Source organism: Capra hircus, chromosome 9, assembly GCF_001704415.2.
Source record: "Capra hircus breed San Clemente chromosome 9, ASM170441v1, whole genome shotgun sequence".
Classification (NCBI taxonomy): domain Eukaryota; kingdom Metazoa; phylum Chordata; class Mammalia; order Artiodactyla; family Bovidae; genus Capra; species Capra hircus.
In genome coordinates, this window is record NC_030816.1 from 82,594,436 (window position 1) to 82,606,489 (window position 12,054).

General features: G+C 46.5%; 1 protein-coding gene across 5 annotated transcripts in view; it reads right to left on the minus strand.

Annotated features, from left to right (window-relative positions):
• The window catches only part of RSPH3 (radial spoke 3 homolog), a 38,814-nt gene continuing 27,047 nt past the window's right edge, over positions 288-12,054 (minus strand). The window contains exons 9-10 of one of the 5 annotated variants that reach the window (XR_001918562.1): positions 1,335-1,487; positions 304-1,237 (exon numbers count right to left, since the gene is read on the minus strand). The gene's annotated coding sequence lies outside the window, so the exon portion shown is untranslated. Of the gene's footprint in view, positions 1,488-2,385; positions 2,635-12,054 lie in introns of those variants that run through there. The other 4 variants (XR_001296111.2, XR_001918564.1, XR_001918561.1 and 1 more) reach the window with 4 other exon arrangements.

Sequence of the window (12,054 nt, forward strand, 5' to 3'; positions counted from 1 at the left end):
CTCAGAATGATCATAGTGGGGCTGGTGGCGTTGCTGATAGAGGCGGGGGTTGGTGGGGCGTGGACAGATTTTTCCAGGAGATTCAAGAGTTGGGGTAGCCACTTTCTCTGATTGCTCACCATTGTGTTCCTCATCACAAAGAAAGAGCCTGATACACAGTAGGGACTGGATAAATATTTGCTGAATAAATAAATGACACAGTAGAAAGATTAACTCTGTTTTCTCCCCGTGGTACAGCCGTGCACACTCAATTCTTCCTTCAAATGTGCAGCTGAATCTTCTCTGATCATTCTACAAATAAGCTGTCATCTGTCTGACAGGCCATACTTATGCCTTTTCTTATTGAATCCTATCTTTTTATGTTGGCTTTTTGTTTACAGGGGAAAGGAGTAGACAGTGGTTTCTGTTTTTTTTCTGACTCACTAGAGAAAACAACAGCGTTAAGAAAAGGGTTTTATGAATAATTTATATTGAAAAGATGAATCAACCACAAAATAGAAATGCTCATATTTTCATTTATCCCTTCTTCCTCCATCCAAAAAATGAAAACAGATGATTCAAAATGTTGTGGCCAAAATCTTCTTGATGCAAAGGATGAAGAGTGATCTTGGATAAAGATCTGTGAAATTACATACACATATTACATACAAATACATAAAAATCACACTTAATATAAGACAGTTCTCTCATTGAAAAAACCCAGAACCCTCGTCCAACAATATGATTTTCCATGGGACCCATTTTTCAGGAGAAGGAAGCATGACCCAAATGACAGAGTCCAGAGGAGACTGTTAGCTGACACGGCCCCCGACAGAAAGCAATGCATGATGCTTTAAGAATTTACATGAACGTTATTAAAGGAAAGACCAACACTTTATACATGAATAACGCTGAAGCATCTATAACACTGTAATCTCTAGATCTACTGAAATTATCTTATAATTTATGTAGCTATACCACCTAAACATATTTCACTTACCTTGTTAGGAATCATTTTAGCATGCACACAACACAAGAAAGAAAAAGTATTAGAAAAGAACAAACTTGTGTATTTATAAGTCCTCTGTATAGTCTGTTCTTAAGGTGCCTTAGACAGCTTTTGTTTGCCATTAAACTTTTTAAAATTTTCCTAAATAGAAGAAGTAAGATTTTTGAAAAATTGACTAGAAGTAAGATGAGTCATTTCATTTCAGGGATATTTTGTTGTCCGTAGTAACTGAAGAAGGGGAGCCTGAACCTTAAAAAAAAAAGAAACAATAACTTTTCATTAGAATTGGGGGCATGTTTGTTCACAAATATCTCTAGGGAAAAAAACCCCATGCATAGCAACTCACCGGACACTCCAAAAAGGAAAAGAAGAAAAGCAGCAGCACGCACAGTAACTGTTCCCTCCTGACTTCTCGGAAGACTACGCGATTTCAGTGTCATGTAAACTGTTACTCCATTGTCTTCGTTTACGTGGAACTAGCTCTGTCATTAAGTAAATCCTGTGTGCAATGTGAAGACAGTCACTTTTTTAAAGTGATGCAAACTTTTTGAGCTTCTATATGGTCTAAATATGGCCAGAAAAGTAGCACTGGATTAATCTGAAGATGCAGCTGCTAATGTACCTTTTTTTCAAAAAGCAACATCAGGTCTCTCTGGAAAGTCAGCGCGTAAACTGAGGTTCTAGAAGTAGCCTCCTATCTGCTAATTCACTTACATGGTTAACTGTGGAGCTGGAACTGCCCAGCTTAGTGGAGGCAGTGTGGGGGAGGGGGCCTTTGGAGCCAGCTGGCTGGGTGTGAGTCCCGGCCAAATTCCTCAGCATCAGTGGTCTTCCCCCTGGATCAAGGGAACAATGACAGGGCTCACTGGGTCTGGGGCAGCGGGGGGTTGCAGCTCCATGCTCAGTGCGGGGAGCTCAGCGTGGCTCTGAGTCTTACCCACCAGCTCTTAGTCTCCGTGCTGACAAAGCCTCACATGCTCTTGGCTGTCTTTTTCTCGAAGCACTTGGCGCCCTTAAATGTCTGTTACAAATGTCTATGACTGCAGCAGCCAGGAGTCGACTGTGAAGAAAGCTGAGTGCTGAAGAATTGATGCTTTTGAACTATGGTGTTGGAGAAGACTCTTGAGAGTCCCTTGGACTGCAGGGAGATCCAACCAGTCCATCCTAAAGGAGATCAGTCCTGAATATTCATTGAAAGGACTGATGCTGAAGCTGAAACTCCAATACTTGGCCACCTCATGCAAAGAGCTGACTCACTGGAAAAGACTCTGATGCTGGGAGGGATTGGGGGCAGGAGGTGAAGGGGATGACAGAGGATGAGATGGTTGGATGGCATCACTGACTCGATGGACATGAGTTTGGGTGAACTCCGGGAGTTGGTGATGGACAGGGAGGCCCGGCGTGCTGCGATTCATGGGGTCGCAGAGTCGGACATGACTGAGCGACTGAACTGAACTGAACTGATGCTGTGGCTGGAGCCCTGCTGCACAGCTCGTCCAACCCTTCCAGAAAAGGCTCCTTGGAGAATGTTCAGGAGGCTCCAGGGAGATGACATTTGTACTGACTTTAAAAGTGGGCGCTGGCGGGAGGATCGTGATGGAAGTGGTGGAGGATTTTTGAGATAGTTCTTTTCCATCCACCACTGCCTTTGAGGAGTAAATGAGATGTGACGTAAGTGAGTGTGATGCTGGCATTTCACAGTCATCAGCAATTCAGAAGAGGCTTTGATAGATCATCCAGCCGAAGCCCCTGGTGGACAGATGAAGAGAGTGAGAAGAGAGACCTGAAGGGCTTTCCCCTTCCACGGCCACCAAGCAGGGGCCCGGACAAGAGCCAGTGCTCCTGATGGGGCCTCGTACTGCTCGTTTATTCAACGGATACCTACTGAGCACCCACTCACTGCCTGCAAGGCTGTCTGGATGACTTGGGATGGCCCAGGGAGAAACCACTGACCTGGTGCTTGCTGGCATCCAGCATTTTCTACATTATAATGGGTCGAGTTCTTCCATAGTGATTGAATGTGGCAAAAGAAAAGGCATCCTATGAATCTGACAAAATGCGAAAAATAAAAAGTGTCCTAAGTGCACAAAATTCTCCTGGAGAGGACTTGATGGTGGCCAGCATTATGCCATCACTGACAGCAGGACAGCAGGCATGTCAATTACCAGTGCACTCTGAAGCACAGGTTTGTCTTGGCTTTTAGACAGTTTACTCAAGCCACCTCTGCAGTGTGAGGAATTCTGAAAATTTGCTCATCTGACTGCTCTTCCACTAACGACATTTATTGAGTGTATTTGCTTCCTATTGCTGCCGTAACAGATGACCACGTAGCAACTCCAGAACAGCACACGTTATCTCAGTTCTGAGGCATCGGCAGGGCTAGTTCCTACTGGAGGCTCCACAGAAGCAATTTTTTTGTCCCAGCTTTTAGAGGCTGTTCACATTCCTTGGCTTGTGGCCACTCATCACTACTTCCATTGCCACATCACTTCTCTGACTCTGCTCAATACTGCTAATTACTAGAGAAATGCAAATTGAAACTACAGTGAGGCACCCCCTCGCACCACTCAGGATGGCCGTCACTAAAAAGTCTACAAACAACAAATGCTGGGGAGATTGTGGAGAAAAGGGAACCCTCCTATCCTATTGGTGGGAATGTCAATCGGTAGATAACAGTATGAAGTTGTTTCAAAAAACTAAAAATAGAATTGCCATATGATCTAGCAGTCCCACTCCTGGGCATATATTCGGAAAAAACTATAATTTGAAAAGATATGTGCACCTCTGTTTTTGCACTAATTATGATAGCCAAGACATGGAGACAACCTAGATGTCCATCGACAGATGAGTGGATAGAGAAGTGGAACATATACACAACGGAACATTCAGCTCAGTTCAGTTCAGTCGCTCAGTTGTGTCCGACTCTCTGAAACCCCATGAATTGCAGCATGCTGGGCCTCCCTGTCCATCTCCAACTCCCGGAGTTCACTTGACTCACATCCATCGAGCCCGTGATGCCATCCAGCCATCTCATCCTCAGTCGTCCCCTTCTCCTCCTGCCCCCAATCCCTCCCAGCATCAGAGTCTTTTCCAATGAGTCAACTCTTCGCATGACGTGGCCAAAGTACTGGAGTTTCAGCTTTGGCATCATTCCCTCCAAAGAAATCCCAGGGCTGATCTCCTTCAGAATGGACTGGTTGGATCTCCTTGTAGTCCAAGGGACTCTCAAGAATCTTCTCCAGCACCACAGTTCAAAAGCATCAATTCTTCGGTGCTCAGCCTTCTTCACAGTCCAACTCTCACATCCATACATGACCACTGGGAAAACCATAGCCTTGACTAGATGGAACTTAGTCGGCAAAGTAATGTCTCTGCTTTTGAATATGCTATCTAGGTTGCTCATAACTTTTCTTCCAAGGAGTAAGCGTCTTTTAATTTCATGGCTGCAGTCACCATCTGCAGTGATTTTGGAGCCCCCCAAAATAAAGTCTCTCACTGTTTCTACTGTTTCCCCATCTATTTGCCATGAAATGATGGGACTGGATGCTATGATCTTCGTTTTCTGAATTTTCATCAGGAGGCTTTTTAGTTCCTCTTCACTTTCTGCCATAAGGGTGGTGTCATCTGCATATCTGAGGTGATTGATATTTCTCCTGGCAATCTTGATTCCAGCTTCTGTTTCTTCCAGTGCAGTGTTTCTCATGATGTACTCTGCATATAAGTTAAATAAGCAGGGTGACAATATACAACCTTGACGTACTCCTTTTCTGATGTGGAACCAGTCTGCTGTTCCATGTCCAGGTCTAACTGTTGCTTTCTGACCTGCATACTCAGCCACAAAAACAATGAAAGAATGCCATTTGTGGCTACATGGATAGACCTAGAAATTATCATATAAGTGCAGTAAGTCAGAGAGAAACACAAGTCTCATCTGATATGACTCCTATGGAAATCTAAAATGTGTCACAAATGAACCTGTCTATGAAGCGGAAACAGACTCATAGAACAAACTTGTGGTCGCCAAAGGAGATGGGCAAAGATAAATCAGGAGTTTGGGATTAAAATATACACACTACTACATACAAAACAGATAACCAACAAGGACCTACTGTACAGAACAGGGAACTACACTCAATATCTTGCAATTAGCTATAATGGAAGAGAACGTAATAAAAGAACACATGTATACATGCATAACTTAATCATTTTGTTGTACACCTGAAACACAACATAGTAAATCAAGTATATGTCAAAAAAGTTTTTTTAAACTCCATTTAAATTTTCTGATAGACTTAAAAAAAAAACCCCACAGGTAACTGGATATATCTCTTTGAAGATAAATATCAAGAGCTTTTTTGAGCTCTCTCAAAAAGGTTGATTCAGTTCAGCATTGTGCAACATGGTATGGATTCTGTCATTACAAAAAAACTTTTAAAAGAACTCTTCCTAAAGGAATCAGAATAAAAGATGTGAAGTCACTACCTGATACCTTCTACTGATTACAGTGGCTTCCCTTACAATTCAGGCACCTGCCGAAACCCTGCCGGCAGGGTAAACCCTTGGTAAACTACCCAATTTACCAAGGCGAGATGGCAACCTGGTTTACGTCTGCTTAGAAACGCGATCGGCTATAAACGTGTGTGTTTGCATTCCCTCTGTATTACGTTTAGAGAAAGATAAATGATTGTGGAATAGAACAAAAGAATCTATACAGGGTGGCAGTGTCTGAGAAGTTGACCTTCATAGCAGGTAATGAATACCTTCTACTCCTACACAGTGTAAGCGGATTATTGAGCAAGCTGGTCTCGAGGCGGGGCAGGCAGAACACAAGCTCATTCTCCTTCCACTGGCTGGTTAAGCCCACGCTGGGGACTCTTGTGTGAAAAGCTTCTTGGATGAAATCTTGGGCACATTTTAGACCTTTTCTGGTCACTCTTAATATACTTAAACCTCCAGAATAATTAACAATTGGGACTTCCCAAGGGCTTCCCTGATAGCTCAGTTCTGGTTTGATTCCTGGGTCAGGAAGCTCCCCGGAGAAGAGATAGGCTACCCACTCCAGTATTCCCTTATGGCTCAGCTGGTGAAGAATCCACCTGCAATGTGGAGCCCTGGGTTTGATCCCTGGGTTGGGAAGATCCCATGGAGAAGGGAAAGAGTACCCACTCTAGTATTCTGGCCTGGAGAATTCCATGGACTCTACAGGCCATGGGGTGGCAGAGAGTCCAACGTGACTGAGTGACTTTCACTTTGGTGGTACAGAGGTGAAGATTCCGAGCTCCCAATGCAGGGGGCCTGGGTTCAAACCCTGGTCAGGGAACTAAGAGCCTACATGTCACAACTAAGTCCTGGTGCAGCAAAAAAAAAAAAAAAAAAAAAAAAAAAAAATCCAAGAAATAAAAGTTTAAGAAAGTTTAATAATTGAGTCTTGCTGTTGTTCAACGCTAAGTTGTGTCCAACTCTCATCTGGGAGGAAGCTCTTTCCCTTCTGAGACTCAGCCAGCTTTAGGTTTGGTATTCTGCGGTGGGGTGGCAGAGGGCTGGGGCTGGTGTGCCAGGCTCTTCCTCTCTTTTCCCAATTTCCCCAACTTGCCATGAATGCCTGTTTCTGACCCCTCAGAGCTGGGTCAGGGCGAGGGCGGCCCTGCCAAGGCAGGCAGCTGCCATAAGGGGGCCCCTGGACCATGAGTGTAAGACCGTGGCTCTTTCTTTCAAAAAGAGCTTTTGGGAGTTCCTCAAAGACCCCAAGAGGGAGGTGGCTGCGGTTCCTGTGACCTACACACTGATGAAAAATTGTGTGCGCTGACCTCAGCCACCAGGGAGGCTCTAAGGGATGGTAGGGAAGTGCCACCTGAGGCACCGGCTGGCACTTTCACCCACTGGATGCTCAAGTCACCGGGCTGTTGATAAGTAGGGCGGATGGGCACAAGGGGCAGGTAGGTCCTGCCCTGAAATGTCCTGAAGGGACTCTGAACGCACCTGTCATTTCTGACAGGCTATGTAAATCCATTCTTTATTATTTGGTGACACTTCTTTAAAGTCTGCTACAAACTCTTCAGCTCAGTTCAGTCGCTCAGTCATGTCCAACTCTTTGCAACCCCATGGAGGAGTAGCACACCAGGCTTCCCTGTCCATCACCAACTCCTGAAGCTTGCTGAAACTCATGTCCATCCAGTTGGTGATGCCATCCAACCATCTCATCCGCTGTCATCCCCTTCTCCTCCCACCTTCAGTCTTTCCCAGCATCAGGGACTTTTCCAGTGAGTCAGTTCTTCCCATCAGGTGGCCAGAGTATTGGAGCTTCAGCTTCAGCGTCAGTCCTTCCAATGAATTATATTCAGGGTTGATTTCCTTTAGGATGGACTGGTTGGATCTCCTTGCAGTCCAAGGGACTCTCAAGAGTCTTCTCCAACACCACAGTTCAAAAGCACCACAGTTCATAAATGCTTCAGAGGCAATTAACTCCAGCTCTGGGGATCACACGTCAAACTCCTACGTGGTTCCCTGGGAGTGTCTTTACTGCCTAGACACCACACAGTGCACCCGTCGCCCCCACAGGAGCCTCCCTCTGAGGTACTTGGCTCCCTGCAACCTTGAAGGGCGGTGGCAGCCCCTCTGAGCCCTGCACTGGGCGCCTCCTGCCTCCTCCTCAGTGGCTTCAGCTGAACCGCTGAGAAAGGACCCTGTTCTCCATCCTGCGGGGTGACTGTATTACAGAGAACACAGACACCCAACCACGTGGATGCTTCAGTTTACCTTTAAAGCACTGAACTCCTTAGTTTTATCCAACAAGGTAACTGACAAAAATGAGGTGCTTAATTAACTTAACCACCAAAATTACTTCTGAAATGAGTTTCTGAGGTGATGTTAGTAACAGCAACTGAAATAGTACATTTTAATGATTCATCTTATTTAAAAAAGAGATCAGATACTAGAAATTCAGGGGAAAAAAACCAAAGTCACAGGAGGCATGAAAACTAGGTTGATAACAAAAATATCACTAGCTACATGGAAAAGCGAAGAAGGCACGGGTTATTTGGGCAAGCACTGTTTGTACACTGCAAGCATGACAGCTGCGTGGAGGTAAACTATAAGAGTAGCTACTGGCAAACCAGGGGGTCAGAAAACCACAGAAAACAATGAAATGAACTGAGCTTGATGTAATAGCTTTGTTTAAGTTTAAGCCAGACGAATGCTGGCTTGGCTTTTTTCATGCGGTGGATACTGGTTGATGCCAAGGTGGACAATGAAAATTCAAACACAAAGCACATCTCAGTCCTCGGGCAGCTCAGTCTGGTGGTAGAAACTGGCCGATGAACAGGCGTAATGCTGTGTAACTGGGGATAGGTCTGAGGTAGGACTACCACCAGCAATGGACCTTAGCTCCTGGGGCTGAGCAGGCCAGGCTCCATCTGCCAGGAAGACAGTGGTGCCACGGAGGGTACTGGAGAGCAATGCTGCCGACCGTGGTGTCTGTCCTCTCGGCATCGCTGTGATCGCTGCTGGGGAAAGCGGCCCCTGACCGACTGACCCCCGGGACCACACGTGGCATCATCCAGACTGTCATTCTTCAGCTCCAGGGTGAGTGAGCTATCTTCCTGGGATGCCGGAATAGGCTGGAGGGAGCTCGGAGACACAATTTCTCAAGTGGCTTCATTCTTGGCTGGGGGTAACTGAACCGACAATGATACCGGTCTGTCAGCTGTGCTTGGTGAAAGAGCCAGTGAGATTTCCCAAGGCACAGAGATTCAGCAGACTGGCCTGCCTCCTTGGCCAGGGGGGATCTAGATAAGAGGACCATGCCTGACTTTTTGCTGGCTCGCCAGTACATCCTGTTGTATGTGGTTCAACACGGATGGTGAGTTAGAAGAGTCTGTCTCTCATATACACGGATGAGAAGGATGGTTGTTTACAATGATAGGCCTGGCTACATCAATTTGTGGGCTTGCGCAAAATAAAACTGTGGGGTCCTTGTTCAAAAATTATTAAAAATTTCAAGATAGTGACAACAGGACATTAAATCAAGCTTGAGCCACATAAAACCTGTAGGACACAGGGCCACACCCATGATGCTGGCTCTGATCCTGTGACCTCTTTTCCCTGGATCGGATCTGACGGCCGCTAGTCTGTTCTGCAATGTCTCTTCAGAGCCCGTCAAGGACTGGCCTCTTGGTCCTTATGGGTGAAAAGTGAAAGTGAAGGTCGCTCAGTCGTGTCTGACTCTTTGAGACCCCATGGACTATATAGTTCGTGGAATTTTCCAGGCCAGAATACTGGGGTGGGTAGCCTTTCCCTTCTCCAGATCTTCCTGACTCAGGGATTGAACCCAGGTCTCCCACATTGCACGCAGATTCTTTACTAGCTGAGCCACAAGGGAAGCCCAAGAATACTGGAGTGGGTAGCCTATCCCTTCTCCAGCGGATCTTCCTGACCCGGGGATCAAACCGGGGTCTCCTGCATTGCAGTCAGATTCTTTACCAACTGAGCTACGAGGGAAGCCCCCATCGGAGAAAGGGTATGAGATGGAACAGGGCTTCCCAGGTAGCTTAGCAGTAAAGAATCTTCTGCCAATGCGGGAGATGTGGGTCCGATCCCTGGGTTGGGAGGATCCCCTGGAGCAGGAAATGACAACCCACTCCAGCATTCTTGCCTGGAAAAATCCCATGGACAGAGGAGCCTGGCGGGCTACAGTCCATGGAGTTGCAAAGAACCAGACACGACTGAGCATGCACGCACTGCTCACTGCCTACTGACGGAACAAGGAGCGGGACAGCCTTTGGATGAAGGAAGGTGGACCGTGAAGTAGGGGTCAACATGCCCCCTCGGCAGCACTGGCCTTTCAGAGCTGGAGCTGCCTTTCCATGGAACGGGACCACTGGGGCCTTCCATCTGCTGTAAGGAAATGGATCATCGCCGAGTGCTTAAGGCTGTGTAGTCAGGCCTGATGGAATGCTGAGTGGCAGATCAGAGCTGGAAATCACGGGTCCCCCCCGTTACTCAGCTGCCATTACCACGCCTGGTTCCTAGACCCTGACCATGCTAGAGGAGGGCCTGGGACTCACCCTGTTGTGCAGCTGATCATTGGCACATCATGACACAGGGCTGAGGCTTCTCTCCTGGAGTCAAATACTCTGCTCAGCCCCAGTCAGTGACCCCTGCCCAACCCCACTGTGATGGGGAATGGGGAAGTGGCTCGTCCCTGCTCCTAAGGTTTCCTCCCATGGGTACTATTCAGGCCTGGTACGTGCGCTACCACTGGCATCCCAAGGAAGGCCAAGCGGGAACATTTTAGCTGAGAACTGAAGGATGAGAAGTTTGCTAAACGCAAATGGTGTGTCTGTGTGTGTGTGTCTGTGTATGTGTGGTGCAGTGGTTGGAGGAGGTTCATAGGCAAGACGAACAACAGGTGCAAAAGCAGAGAAGCCAACCAGAGGAAATAAAAATCAGGAAACCGTTAGTAATTCGGTTTGCTGAGAACAAAGGGTACGTGTACGAGAGTCACAGGAAACGTGCCTGGACAGTCAGGGCCAGATCACAGAGAGCCTTCACCTCTATTAAGGAGTCTGGACTTTACACTTTGTACACAGTGGTAAGACAATGAAGGATTTTCAGGAGGAAAGTGATACAATCAGATCTAAAGTTCTGATGGACTGCCAGAGTAAAAGTGAGAGACGGTAAGACTGGAGGCAGGAGGTTGCAATGGTCTAGAAGATGACAGAACAGGAAATCTTGCTGAATCGAAGGACTTCATGTACGATTAAGCCAAGGAGACCCTGAACCCACAGGATCACGGGGCCACAAGACAGGAACAGCCTGGATATATATATATTTTTTTGCTAGGGAGGTTCTCAGGAGAGTCACCATCCCAGGAACATCTGAACTGGGTTTTACATGAGCGTAACATAAAGTTTTGTTGTGCTTAAGCCATCGAGATTTTTGCATTTCTTTTACAAGTATTTTTTTCAGCTTTAAGCCCATATTGATGCATGGAAGTCAGGAAATCAATGGTGGGTAGCACTATTAATTCAATATAGTGAAGACAGAAAGGAAACAGTTCAGAAAATGATGTTGGATTTGTTTAACGATGTCTCGAATTTGAGACGCCAGTGTGATAGCAAATTGAAACTTGAAACAACTCTCCAAGGGTTTCTGCCCATCTTGACAGCAAGGCATGAACTGCCCTTTGTCTCATACTTTCTTTTCAGGGATGTTTGTATAGCAAACAGTCTTTGACGAAAACCTGAATAATCTCTGAAGAAAAAGACAGTGTCTCCCTCTGGAGCCAAGAGCAGGCATGCTTGCTGCCCACTACGAAAGACTGGAGCTCTCTGAGCTCAGGGTTCCTCTCCCCTACGGCCACTCATTGCATGGGCAAGTTCCGTCTGGTCTTCACTTTGCCTTGACGCAACAAGGGCTCCAGAACCAGCACAAAAATGCTGATATTCTGGGTACTGCTACCGCGGTGAGTTACACATAACCCCATGTCTCTGACTCAGGAGTCTTACGTCAAAATTTACCGGCACTCATGAATCTCTGGAGGCTAACTTAACTTGAAAGTAGATAAAATCTGAGGCTCTTCATAGTTCTGGACAGAGCGGTCCAGAGATGGTTAGAGATAACAGATTTAGAGCCCAGGGCTGAGTCTCACCAGAGTGTGGGGGCGTTGAGTAGTGGGCAATGATGAGATGACCTCGGGGTGGGGGGTGCGGTTTCCAAGCACTAAGTGAGAGAGAAAGTAAGGAAGAAGAGAACCTGACTACTAAGGGAGAACGCTGACTACCAGCAGAGAAAGTAAGGAAGAAGAGCACATGGGACAGACCAAGACACAGACAGCTTTGGAGAGACAGCTTCGGCTTCACCCAGGAGGGCTGAGGAATGTTAATTACTGCGAAAGTCAGTGAGATAAGCAGGTCTGGATCTGAAACTTGAGAAGTCACTGGAGACTTTCGAATGACCAGTTTCAGGGGAGTGATGAAGACAAAATCCAGACTACCAAGCAAGGGTTTGAAAACAGTAGGAGGTTTAAGAATGGAAGGGCAATGCAGTCCATGTGTCAAGAAGTAGGT